Genomic DNA, 14,671 nt, shown 5'->3' with positions numbered 1-14,671 from the left:
GAAGACTTTATATATATATATAATTTCATAAATATATTTTAAATATTATATATTATAATAATTATTTTGAGATAATGTTTTTATTTGATATAGGTGTAGTTTAATTTATAGAAAAAATGATTTTTTTCTGGATATTTTTCTTATTAATTATAATTAAACTAGCTATTGCACCATACGTCGCAAAGGAAATGTCCTAAGGCAATAGTAAAAATGTTATGCGATTATGTTTCTTTACAGGCGTTTTTTTTTATCATATGTTGAAAGTGAAGTAATGGGAGAGATGCTAGCGCTAATTCAAACCAAATTTCTTTAATTATCATATATTGAAAGTGAAGTAATGGGAGAGATGCTAGTGCTAATTCAAACCAAATTTCTTTAATCTCTCCATTCTGTGCCATTTCCTAGAGCTTTGAGCGCATGAGTTTCAATAATTGAAATCAGGACTATGGAACTAAATTGCTTACCTGGTGGGGGTTGTAACAACACCCCACTTTTACCATTTGGCATTATTCCTCAAGCTCTGGATTTTGTTGCTCACAGTTGACAAAAGGTAATGAGGCAATGGGATGTTTCCCCATCTGGATTTCATTCTGATCACCCTCACTCCCCACCTGCAAAGCTTGTTGGAAAGAATCTTGCCTGACTGTTTGTTTCCTCTCTTGGCATTGAACAAACTCGACCCCTGGAGAAATTTGCAAATCAGGAGATATTCTTGAAATATTATTATAACTTTTTCATTGCATATCCTCTAGCAACTCATTCTGACAATCAAAGTTCTCAAACTCTTTTGAAACTTTTTTCATGCATTTTTTGAAGTTCTCAAGCATTTTTTCTAGCATTCATAAAGAAGGCAACATCCAATTAGATTAATTTAATGTGCGATACATTATCTATGCATGTCTCTTCAGGAATTCAATTAAATGGCCTGCATAGATGCCTATTCTCAAAATGGTGTTAAACCCTTCGACCATAAATAATTGGGATTAACTAATAGTTAAGATAGAATTGGGTACCTAAAAACATCATATCTATTCAATGAAATTGTGCAAGTGATTATAATTTATATAGGAATGTAACCATATACCTGAAAGAGGTATAAACATGTTCTACCTGTCATTGATCTCAAATAACCCTAAAACAACACATAACTCAACCTACCTCAAGGAAATCTCAATCTAGAACATGCCCATGATAAGCTCGATGACCTATTAAGAGCTTCAATTCCTTCCTTGAAGAATTTATTTTCATGCCAAGTATGAGAAAACCATGCTTCAATGCAAGAAAACATTGGTTGACAATATACCTACAACAGTGGCATGAAATGAATTACAATGAAGTTTATATGGGTAATAGAGACGTTAGAGTTTCAATCCAGTAGAACTAAAAGAAGGGATGAAAAAATTATTTCTTACTTGGTATGCTCCCACCAGATGAACCACAATGCATGCATTGGAAAAGTCAATAAGCCAGTAAGGCTCGTAGAATCCAAATCCTGTCAATAGGTTTCCAGGTGCATTTTCCCCAAAAGCTACATAACCCAGAAAATCACATAGCATATAGAAGATAGTTGTTATGCTTAGTGACAAAAAAATTGCTTTTTCATAGTCAGGTTCTCTAGGGGTGTTGAATTGAGAGTATCTTGCATAGTTGTAAATTAGAGGAAGCCTCATAATTATCCTTGTAGTTTCTGGTTGTCCAAAGGATTCAAATATAGAAATGAACAAAAAATATTGAGCTATACCTAAATTTCAAGGACAATGGAAGTATATGGAAATGCAAATGCAATGTCACCAAGATCTTGAAGCATCCTCCAAACTTGTTGGGCCTGAGTAAGAGAGGTGCTAGTGCTAATTCTCCTACGATTAAAAATAGAGTTGGTCAAATGGGGGTTGTATTGAAATTTACAGTGAGTCAGATATATTGTTTTATTAATGTGCAAATAAATAATTCAACTTTAGTAATGTATCCATGATTATAACTATGAAGTTATTAAAAATTGTTTGTGTTGGATGATGCGGCTCGTTCCCAACACGTAGCTGGAGGCTAAGATTGCCTCTTATTCTTCTTTGATTTTTTCACTTCAAACTTTTTATACCTTGCGAGCAACAGGAACAAAGCATTATAACATCTGTGAATTTTTAAATACCATATAGAAAGGCCTCTCTATGTCTCCTTATCTTTCACAAGGACTTTTAAGGATCCAACAATGATTATCATTGTTATAAGAAGAGATATGAAGCTAAATATTTGGAAAATGGTCCACTTGCTTGTCCATCTTGGGACTCTATTCTGTGCAATGTACATGTCGACTAGAAAGTAGACTACCAATGGCCAGAAATTCAGAGCACCCAAAATTCCCAACACATCATTGAATAATGGATATATGATGGCAATGCCAGTGGTTGACACCACAAATGCAGTTCTCTAGCACAATCTGAAGAGATTGACTCTGCACCACCCACAAAAGGGCATGCATATGGGAATTCCCTCCTTGAAGAATTTATTATCTGGCCAAGTATGAGAAAACCATGCTTCAATGCAAGCAAACATTGGATGACAATATACTTGCAATAGTGACATGAAATGATTTACAATGAAGTTTCTATGGGTAACAAAGACATTAGAGTTTCAATCTAGCAGAACTAAAAGAAAGGATGAGAAAATTCTTTCTTACTTGGTATGCTCCCACCAGGTGAACCACAATGCATGCATTGAAAAATTCAATAAGCCAATAAGGCTCGTAGAATCCAAATCCTATCAATAGGTTTCTAGGTGCATTTTCCCCAAAAGTTGCATAACCCTAAAAAGCACATAACATATAGAAGGTAGTTGTTATTCTTAGTGACAACAAATTTGCTTTTGTATCTTAGCTAAACATTGATGAATATCTAATAGAAGAAGAAGTATTGATTTATGGGTTTCCCCCTTGTGAGGCTTTTCCCTCGTCTTTGACAAAAAACATTGGTGTCTCTATTGTGTATGTTTTTCTTCTCTTGTTCCTTTATGTTTCGTTGCATTATTGATTTTATTTTTCTCTCTACATTATTTCTAATGATGATACGATGTTATGGGGAGAATGTAATATGAAAATGTTGAACAAGTTTAAAAATGCAATTATCTACAAAAAAGAATAAATTAGCCCTAAAAATTAGCATCCCACTCCCCCTTCCTCCCTCTCCACTCTCTCCTCTCTCTCTCCCCTCTCTCTACCTCTCCCTCTCCCTTCATATTTCTTACTCATTATCTCTCTTCCTTCAGCCCACTCCCCTTATCCCTCTCTCTCTCTCTTGGATCACCCCTCTCTCCCTCTCCCTCTTCTATCCATCTTTCCTTCTTTCCCCTCTCTATCTTTCTCTCACTCTTTCTCTTTCTCCATCACTCTTTCCCTTTCCCTCTATCATCCCCCCTCTCTCTCTTTCCCCCTCTCGTACTTCTCTTTCTCCCTTTCCCTCTATCACTCCCCCTCTCTCTCGTCTCTCTCCCTTTCTCTCAATTTCTTTCTCTATTTGCCTCTCTCCCTCCCTCCATACCCCCTTTCTCTTTCATATTCTCTTCTATTTCTCTCCAACCTCTCTTCGAATTCTCTACCTCCTCACTCTCACTCACTCTCTTCTTCCCCCTTTTTCCTCTCTCTCTCTCCATCTCCCTCCCTATTTCTATACATCTATTTATCTAAATTTTTCTAGGTTTTTCTCTATGTTCCTCTACCTCTCTCTCCCTCTCAACCTCCCAAATTTTATGTCCCTCCCTCCCTCCTTCTACCTCCCCTTCTCTCCCTTTTCACTCTTCTCTCTAGAATAAGATGCATACTATATAATTGGAATATAACAATTATATAACAATGCAAAACATCAAACCTACAATAAAAATGTTTATAGAAATATTTAGCATAAGCTAAATAATTACTAAATCTTAATAACAATTACATCAATTTGATATTTATTTTATAATAAACCTTACTTTATTTATATATATATAGATATATATATATATATATATATATATATATATAAACTATTTACAAATAAATATTAATATTAAATACCTCATCTCTCTCCCTCTCTCTCAATCTCTTTCTCTATTTGCCTATCTCCCTCCCTCCTTCTCTCCCTCCATACTCCCTTTCTCTTTCATATTCTCTTCTATTTCTCTCCGACCTCTCTTCGAATTCTCTATCTCCTCACTCTCACTCACTCTCTTCTTCCCTCTTTTTCCTCTCTCTCTCTCCATCTCCCTCCCTATTTCTATACATCTATTTATCTAAAATTTTCTAGGTTTTTCTGTATGTTCCTCTACCTCTCTCTCCCTTTACAAATAAATATTAATATTAAATACTTACCCAAAAAACAAAGAGGAAAAACCTTTAACTTGTGCCAGTCTTAATTTATATGTAGAAAACGTACCCTATATATACAAAGCAATTTCTTCAATGCACTTCGCTCATATGACACAGTACCTATATAATTTGGCTCTCTCTCTTATAAATAGACCAATAATATTTTATATAATAAAAAAAAATATTAGTTAAATAATCATTAAATCTTAATAATGTTGTATGATATTTAATATATAATAAGAATGGTGTCCCAGAAATTTATATTATATTACAATGAAGTTATAATATAAAAAAAGTTGATTGTTGATTTTCCTGGTCGGAGGAGTAGAGAGAGCTAGGGTTTGCAGTAGAAGTTAAGCATTGGGCACCATGGAGAGGTGAGAGGGGGGGAGTTCCACTCCCTCCTACAGTCAGGCAGTCTCCAATCGATTCAAGAAACCTCTGGAGGCTGAAATCGGGATTTTAGGAGAAGGGAAACATGACAACAGAGGTACACAGGGGCAGGAAAATACGCAGGAAGAAGTCAGAAAAGAAAAAAGAATAGAAGGAGAAAATCAGAAAGTGGATACCAGAAATCGAACTGGACTGTGTAAGCCTAGGGAAACTATCACACCCAGAGTTGTGTTAAGTGATCCAGTGCTATAGGTGCATAGAGAACACATGGCGACTTATGCAGTCATTTGTAAATTCATGGGGTTATGGCCAACGGAGAAGGCTTTACAGGCATGGATAAAGAATCATTGGAAACCTAAGGGGGATATAGATTTTCACCTTGGATCAAAGGGTTTCTTCACTGTTGTTTTTACGAACATTGAGGATAAAGACAGGGTGTTTGAAGGAGGTCCCTACTTCTATGCTGCTGCAGGCCTCTATATGTGGCCTTGGGTAATGAATTTTGTCCCGGAGCGTGAGACATTTACTTCGGTCCTGGTTTAGGTAAGGCTCTACTCCTTACCACTGGATTATTGGTAGCCAGAATCATTAAAAGCAATAGGAAATAAACTAGGGCACTTTGTTAAAATATCGGAGGCCACTAGAAGGGGAAAGTATACCTCCTTTGCCCATATTTGCGTAGAGATGGACCTCTCTGGAGCTATATAGGACGAAGTTATTTTGGAAGTTTTTGATGAAGAATGGGTACAAGCGGTGGACTATGATCACGTTCCTTTCAGATGTCGTAAGTGTCATGAACATGGGAATCTATTCAGGGATTTCCCCTTAAACAAAATGGAAAGCAGAACTAAAGCTACCCTAGGGAAAGAAACTGAAAGCTTTAGCAACGTGGGAAACAAAGGTAAAGGAGGGAGAAAGTACCAAAAGAAAATAAATGAGGAAAAACAGTCAAGTTCGAATAGGTACAAGTTACTAGAAGAAGAAGAGGAGCACAATAATGCAATTCAGACTCTGGAGGTAAGCCCTATGGAGAAGGAAAAGGAAGAGAGTATGGAGGACACACATGACAACAATCAACAAAAGGAGGATCTGCTGAACACAATGGAGCTTGATAGGGACCAAGAGATGACCCCAAGCGAGGTGGGAACAGAAGATCATGAACTGCAAGATATTCTTGATAGGGAGCATCTAGATCTAGAAAAGTTCCTGGTGTGGGGAACCACCAAAGGAATGGATTCGCTACCACAAGAGGAGTTCAACAGAGTGCAACAACTGTTCCTATGGAGAACTCAGACAAAAGGTTCGGGAGGAAAAAGAAACCATGATAATTAGGACAACGAAGGGGTGAAAACAATGAAGGTAGTAGCGAAACTAGCTCCTAGGAACCTAGGAAAGAAAAGAGGTAGGAAAAAACAGAATGAGATGCTGATAGAGTGTGGAAAACTCATGATTGATTCAGGTAAGATGAAAGACCTAATTAGTTACTCATTTACAAATATTTCTTAATGAATCTCACAACATGGAATATTAGGGGTCTATGGAGTAAAAGGAAGCAAAGGAATCTTAGTAATAGAATGAAAGAAGAAAAACCAGATATGATTTTTATCTAGGAAACAAAATGTTTAGTAGAAAAAATAAGAGAAATTCACAACAAATGGTTGAACAAATATGAATATCTAGAAGTCAAAGCAGATAAAATAGTAGGAGGAATTCTCACACTATGGAACCCTTAGAAAATAGGAATCCTAGATGTTGAAGAACCTAGGAACTACTTATCAATGGTTATTCAACCTTTGGGGATAAGGAATCTTATTTAATCACAAATGTTTATGGTCCACAGAAACCTGAAGACAAACTAAGACTTCTTACTTCACTGGAGGATTTAAGAGACATACATTCGGGCATCCCCTAGGTTTTGGATGGGGACTTTAATATGTTTAGGTCACTGTCAGAAAAAAAAGGTGGAACGAGGTCACTAGGCAGAGACTCCATAACATTTCATAATTTTATAAACAATATGAGGCTAGTAGACACATAGACAAGTAATGGCATATTTACCTGGAATAACAAAAGGGGAGGAGAGTCTCAGGTAGCCTCAAAACTAGACAAATTTCTTATCTCGGAGGACCTTATTCTAACAAGCCTTGACCTGTCAGTGATGATACTCCCTTTTGGTGGCTTGGATCATTGGCCTCTTCAACTTGAAGCATCCTTTATAGGAACTCCAAGAAACAAACCTTTCAGGTTTGAAAACATTTGTCTCACCCATCCAAACTTTATCAACAATATTGAAAAATGGTGGACAGAGGATATGCAAGTTTAGGGCACTAACATTTTCCTCCTGCATAAAAGATTGAAACATATGAAAAATAGGCTTAAAGATTGGAATAAGAATGAGTTTGGCAACATTTTTGAAGCAAAAAAAGTGGCAGAACAAAAGCTACATGAAATTAACCAGATCCTCATTACAGAAGGCTTCAACGGGGAAAGAAAAGAACAAGCTCACTACCATCAATAAGAATGGGAAGAATTATGCAAACAAGAGGAGATATTTTGGAAACAGAAGTCAAGGGTACAATGGTTAAAAGAAGGAGAAAGGAACTCAAGGTTTTTTCACAAATCTACAATGGATCACAGGTCTCATAACAGGATCTCAAAAATCAAAGACTCTAGGGGGAATCAACTCGTCACCCACAAAGAAATAGAAGCTGAGTTGGTTAAACATTTCCAAGGATTAGCATAGGAACCTCTCTTGGACAGATCACAATTCATTAGGGATTTTAAAAGGCACATTCCTAAGCTTGTGACACGAGAAGACAATTACAATATAAACAGACTTGTGAATGAAGAGGAGGTCAGCGAAATCATCAAAGAAATGCAAAATGGGAAGGCACTAGGTCCGGATGGTTTTAATGTTGACTTCTTTAAAGCATGTTGGAAAATTACCAAGCAGGATATCCTCGATGTGGTGGAAGACTCGAGAAAAAATAATACTGTGTTGAAGGCACTAAATACCTATTTCATATCCTTAATTCCAAAACATGATAATGCTATGACACTAGACAGATTCATACCAATAGCATTATGCAATGCGGTGTATAAAATAGTTTCCAAAACTATTGCCAACAGGGTTAAGCCCCTTCTCCCAACCCTATTATCTGAGGAACAAACTGGGTTTGTGGAAGGCAGACAAATTCTAAACAATATCATTCAAGCACACAAGGTGGTTCACTCACTCATAAGTAATAGGCAGGCGAGAATGATTATGCAACTTGACCTAGAAAAGGCTTATGATAAGACAAGGTGGAATTACATAAGGAGAGTTCTTATAGCATATGGATTTGACCATAACTGGGTAAGAAGGGTGATGGCACTTGTAACTACCTCAAGTTTTTCAATCCTGGTAAATGGATCACCATCCAAGCCCTTTAATCCGATGAGAGGTCTCAGACAAGGAGATCCTCTCTCACCCTTTCTCTTTATTCTCATGATGGAAGGGCTTGGCAAAGATATCAAGTCTGCCAAAGCAGAAGGTAAAATCCAGGGTGTCAAACTCACCATGAACGGAGATGCTTTGACCCATCAACAATTTGTGGATGATACTATGCTACAAGGAACACCAATGGTTAGGGAAGCACTAGCCTACAAACAAATCCTGAAAGACTTTGCAATGGATGTGGGCACAGAGGTAAGCCTTTCCAAAACAAAGATTTTCTTTTTCAATACTGACATTGCTATTCAGAGAAATATATCCAGAATTCTAGGCTTTCAAAGAGCATGCTACTCTCCAAATACTTGGGAGTTTCGCTAACTGACAAACCTCTGAGCAAAATGGTTTGGGAGCCTGTGATTAATAAGCTACATGGAAAAATACAGAAATGGACAAGTAGGTCTTTGAACCTAGCAGGACGACTCGTACTAACAAAAGCTATCTTACAAACGGTCCCCATCTTTATGTTTTCAGTCCTTCAGCTCCTAAAGGAGTCATGCAACTATGCAGAAATATACAAAGAGATTTTCTTTGGGGTAAAGGGGAAGAGAAAAAAAATGGTCCTTGGTAGCCTGGGAAAAGATCTATAAACCTAAGTCACATGGAGGTTTGGGACTAGATGATCCTGAATTGCTAAAAAAAGTTTGGGGACAAAACTTTGGTGGAGATGGTTAAAAGATTTAGCTTCCCCTTGGGCCCAAATTTGGAAACAGAAATATGCAAACAATTTGCAAGACAGGGGTCACATTAGAATGTCTGGGATCATCAAAGGCTCCCACATTTGGAACAAAACCTGGGAGAATAGAGACATTGTTTAGAAACACAGTTTCTGGGAAATCAGAGATGGAAATCTTGCATGGTTTTGGGAGGATAAGTGGCAATAGGAACCCAAATTGCTAAGAGAAGAATTTGCAAATCTCAAGAACGATACTGATAACAAAAGGTTACTCAGAGTAAATGAATTCTGGGACCAGGAAAAAAGTGAGGGAAAATGGAGGATATGGAAGAACTTGGAATACAGTGATGACTCCCCTTTGAAGGCATAGGTAGAAGCTCTATCAGCTATCCTGGAACAGAGAAAGATACTGACATCAGCAGATTCAGACCAGCTGAGATGGGGCAATAACAATGAAGGCAATTTTAACCTCAAAGAGGCTAAGCACATAGAAATTGGGCTTGATTTTCCAAACCCTGATGGGGTATGGAAGGACCTATGGCAGAATCAAAGATGGATGAAGATCAAACTATTCATGTGGTTAGTACAACATAAAAAAATTCTAACCTGGGAAAACCTGAGGAAAAGAGGGGTAGTTGGTCCATCTAAATGCCAGCTATGTGAAGCTCAAGAAGAAACTATGGATCACCTTCTAAACCTCTGCCCATTCACATCCACATTGTGGAATTGGATTGCCTCAATATTCAGACAAACAGATAGAAACATAGGGAGTATTACAAGCACCTTAAAGAAGTGGAGGAAAAATTTCTCAGATAATGAAATAGTCAACAAAGCTTGGGCTTTAGCTCCAAGCTTTCTAATCTGGGATGTCTGGAAAGAACGCAACAACAAAATATTCAAAAACAGGAAAGGTTCTTCCCAGTGCATCATGGAACAGATTTTAGGACAACTCAATGAGACAGTAGGAACTCTCATTAAAAACCACCTTGAGAACCAACCGAAAGATACTGATGTGCAAATAATAATGCAGTTGGGAATGCAGAGGATCACCCTAAAGGGAAAAAACAAAAATGCAAATCATATAATTGTTGATACGAATTTCTGGCAACCCCCCCCCCCCCCCCCTCAAGGTTTTTTGAAATGTAATATTGATGGGGCCTCAAGAGGAAACCCGGGCATGGCTGGTTATGGAGGAGTGATAAGGGATGAAAAGAGTCGTATAATAATCATCTTTCATAGTAATTTGGGGAAAGCCACAAACAATATGGTAGAGCTCATGGCTATGGAGCAATTCTTAGAAATCCCGAGGGACTCAAATTTTCATAACATTATAATTGAAGCCGATTCTGAATTGATTATCAATTTGGTCAAGAGAATTTGCTATGGCTCAGCTCCAGAAAAAGTTTCAAGACATTGGAGGCTTCTGCAAGTCTATCAAAGGATTCAATCCCACTTGCAGAACATGAGAACCTTGAGTTTCACTCATGTGCGCTGAACAACCAACAAATTAGCAGACATCTTAGCTAATGAAGGCATATGATGTGCTAAAAGCAACAATAAATATAAATGGAGAGAGATCCCCTAGGGTGGATTGAGGGGAGAGTGTCTCAGACAGGCGAACGCGGACTAAGAGCTTTATCAGAGCAAGGGATTCTAGCAGGATGTAGTCTTCGGGAAACAGTTGAATGTTAGTCCACATGAATCAACAGTTTAGGGATAGAAACGAAAAGAATGGCCGTTCCTTAGGCCGAAATAGGTGCCCAGAAGCCTATAATCCCAAAGTTCTCGGGTGGGTGTCCATTAACAACTCAGGTATTTACCTGAATTTGAATCATGTTATAGAAAGCCTTTCCAGTGGCTATGTAGGGTGATTAGTTAAAGTATGAGCAGGTAGGAGAAATAGCAGCAATCAGCAATCGCAGCAAATCTGCGTTGCAAATAACAAGACGGTTATCAAGGAAATCAGACCCAAAATTGACTTTAACAGTAGCTTTATCTAGCTTCGGGTTCGAAGGCAATGTTAAACAGTGAGCAAGTTACGTAGATGGGTGGGAATTACATGCATCTAGTGGATTTCGGGCGGATTACATGCACGAGGGTTATCAGCCAAATCGGACCCGAAATTTTTATAGAGCGGTCTCTATAGGCTCATCGGGTCTGATTCAAGAGTTAAAGGGAGGGCTTGTTAATGACCGTTAGATCTCGAAAGATAGATCGAACGTTTAGGGCTTCCGATTATTTGTTGTGGTCGTGTTGTCATGTTTTTGTGGGTCCTGGGCTCGGTGAGTGGGCTTTAAGCTTGGTTTCCTAGGCTTTAGGTGGCCTACTTCTCTTATTTTTTGTATATTTTGTAATATGGTTGTATTTTTAATTTGAATTGAAGGTCTGACTCTTAATTCAACCAATATATATATATATATCTATATATATATATATATATATATATATATATATATATATTACAATGAAGTTATAATATAAGTTATAATGAGTTATAATAATGATATAACAACATAATGATAAAATGTGGTTAAATTATTTTCTAAAATATAACTATGCATTAAATTATGGATAAATTAATTTTTAAAACAATGAGAAGGTATGACAATGTACTAAATGGTCACTGCCTAAATCAATTAAATAGATCGACCTATTAGGAGATCGACCTATCTTCTAATAGAGCATCACATAAACACACAACATATTTAAAAAAAAACTATAGCAGGTCCAAAAATATGTACACACAACATCCCATAGAAAGAGACAACCCTGGGTAAAAAAACCACTAGTTATCTACTCACTAAAGTAATAACGTTCATTATCTTTATCTTTAAATTTATTAGTTTGTTTTGTTCAATGGGCTGCAAGATCGAATAACGTTTAAATTTATTATATTTATTTTTAAATTTATTAGTTCATTTTGTTCAATGGGCTGCAAAATTGTATGATTAACAGTTATTAAATAAATATATGGAAAAGTTTATGATAGCGTTGAGTCATATTTATTAAAATTAAGAAAAAAAACATGAGTCATATTTATTAAAATTAAGAAAAAAAACATTTAATTAGCATCTTTTGTATTCATTTTTGGCAAAGAGTTGATTTCTTTTAATCCATTTTGTTCTAGAAAACAATAAAAAAAACATATGGTGGAGTTCTTTTTTATATATATTCACTCTTAGAGAAAAAAAAACCATTTAACACCATAATTAAATCTTATGAGAAAAAGGAAATGAAAACTCAGAATATATAGTTACAGTGATTTTCTTTATTATAAAAGAAATCTACAAAAATACATTCGTTTTATACAAGTTTTTGAATATTATGAAAGGGATAAAATCGTTCTCAAATACATGGACAATCTCATTTTCTAGTGGCTCATGAAAAAAATGCAAACTTATTCCACTGGTTATCTTTTAAATTCAAATACAAATATGATTTGTGGTCATCCGAACCAAAACAGAGACCAGAGAAACCAAGACCAGAGAAACCAAATTTGATCAAACCAATAGCTGTATAATAGCTGTATACAAATACCATCCGACATCATCCAAACCAGACTAGAGAAACAAAATTGAAACCTACAATTTCAACTTCCTCGATAAAAGCAGAGATACAAATTTCTGAACCAAATTCAAATAATACGATTTTTATAAATTTAAAACATATTTAATCTACAATTCTTACCAATAATTATATTAACTATTTACAAATAAATATTAATATTAAATACTTACCCAAAAACAAAGAGGAAAAAAACTTTAAACTTGTGCAAGTCTTAATTTATATATAGAAAACGTAACCTATATATAACTATATTAACTATTTAAAAATAAAAATTAATATTAAATACTTATTCAAAAAAATAAAGAAGAAAAAAGCTTTAACTTGTGCAAATTTTAATTTATTATATAACCTATATATACAGAGTAATTTCTTCAACGCACTTCGTTCATATGACACATTACCTATAGAATTTGGCTCTCTCTTATAAAGAGACCAATAATATTTTATTAAAAAAAAATAATATTAGTTAAATAATCTTTAAATCTTAATAACTTTATATGATATTTAATATATAATAAAAAATAATGTACCAACAATTTATATTATATTACAATAAAATTATAATATAAAAAAAATTATATTACAATAAAATGAAGTTATAATAATGATGGAATATAATGATAAATATGATTAAATTATTTTCTAAAATATGATTATGCATTAAATTATGGGTAAATTATTTTTTTTAAACAACAAAAAGCATGACTTGACTTGATGTACACTGCCTAAATCAATTAAATGGGTTGACACATCTAGAGTCTCACATAAACACACAACATCGAATAACGTTTAAATTTATTATCATTATCTTTATCTAATAATAATAGAGTCTCACATAAACACACAATATCGAATAATGTTTAAATTTATTATCATTAACTTTAAATTTATTAGTTTATTTTGTTCAATAGCTCCAAAATTGCATGATTAACGGTTATTAAATAAATATGTGAAAAAGTTTATAATAGTGTTAAGTCATATTTATTAAAATTAAAAAAAAAAATATTTGATTACTATTTTAATTTTAAAAAATATAAATAAATATAATTCAATTTAACTAATAACTAAAATATGAAGCAAAAATATGTGGTGATTTTTCTTTATTCATAAATTCCCTGCTTACTAGTAAGGGATAATAACTCCAAGGGCATTTATGAAAGAAATGGAAACAGAAAATCCAAATTATTCTCATTTTCCAAAGTATGAAATGCTACTAAAGAATTCAAACTCAAAACACAAATACTATAAATATATATATATATATATATATATAAACTCAAAATATATAGTTACAGTGATTTTCTTCCTTATGAAAGAAATATAAACTCGGGTTACAAAATTACATTCATTTTATACAAATTTTTGAATATTATGAAAGAGATAAAATCTTTCTCAAATACATATACCACCTCATTTTCCAGTAGCTATTAAACATTAGGAAAGAAATGCAAACTTATTTCACTGATTATCTTTTAAATTCAAATTGGACTTCCTTGTTAAAGTAGCTAAAAATATGATCCGTGGTCATCTGAACTAGACCAGAAGCCAAATAAAAAACACATAATTTAGACATTTCAGACCAACAGTGATATACAAATACCATTCGACATCATCCAAACCAGACCAAAGAAACCAAATTTAAAACCTACAATTTCGACTTCCCCGATAAAATCAATCATTCACCATCTCTACTTCACAGTTGAAATGAGTAGAGGCAGAAATTAACCAAAAAAAATAAGAGCGGCGAAGACTGACTTACCCACCAATATAATGTATTTATAAAAACTAAAAATCTAAAACGGAGGTTGAAACCGATCAACAAATAAGAGCAGGAAGACTGAGTTACCCACTCGTTGAAATCCTCTTGAAGCGACCATCCTGAGAGACGTCAGATTTCTAAGAGAGCAGCTTTACATCCTTCGATTTCCTCCGCGTTTTATATACCACTCGTCTCATGTGCATGGAATGCTTGTCAGTAGGGACTGCCAGAATGCACTGGGTACCGAACCTGCCAAGGGGTGACATCGTAAAACAAAGGTATCACAGTGGCTGGCCTCTGCAGCACTACTCGTTGTGCAATTAGCGAGGCTTCTCTCATGCACCAGGGCGATTGTGTGTAGTTACTCGAAAAAATAGGAATCAGCATGTGACTCACCTCAATAGCCTGATGTAGGCTTGAAGCGATGTCTTTCCCTTTGTGCAGGTCGTG

At 35.1% G+C, this 14,671-nt stretch overlaps 1 pseudogene; it reads right to left on the bottom strand.

Moving 5' to 3' along the window:
- Nucleotides 1-2,163: 2,163 nt before the first annotated feature.
- LOC149159429 (amino acid permease 3-like) overlaps nucleotides 2,164-14,671 on the bottom strand; it is a 106,208-nt pseudogene continuing 93,700 nt past the window's right edge.

The sequence above is a fragment of the Pinus tabuliformis genome, chromosome 5_2 (assembly GCF_031772625.1).
Source record: "Pinus tabuliformis cultivar Carrire ecotype Pingquan chromosome 5_2, CPIR1, whole genome shotgun sequence".
NCBI classification, from domain to species: Eukaryota; Viridiplantae; Streptophyta; class Pinopsida; order Pinales; family Pinaceae; genus Pinus; species Pinus tabuliformis.
This window is presented reverse-complemented; position numbering and strand designations above follow the sequence as displayed.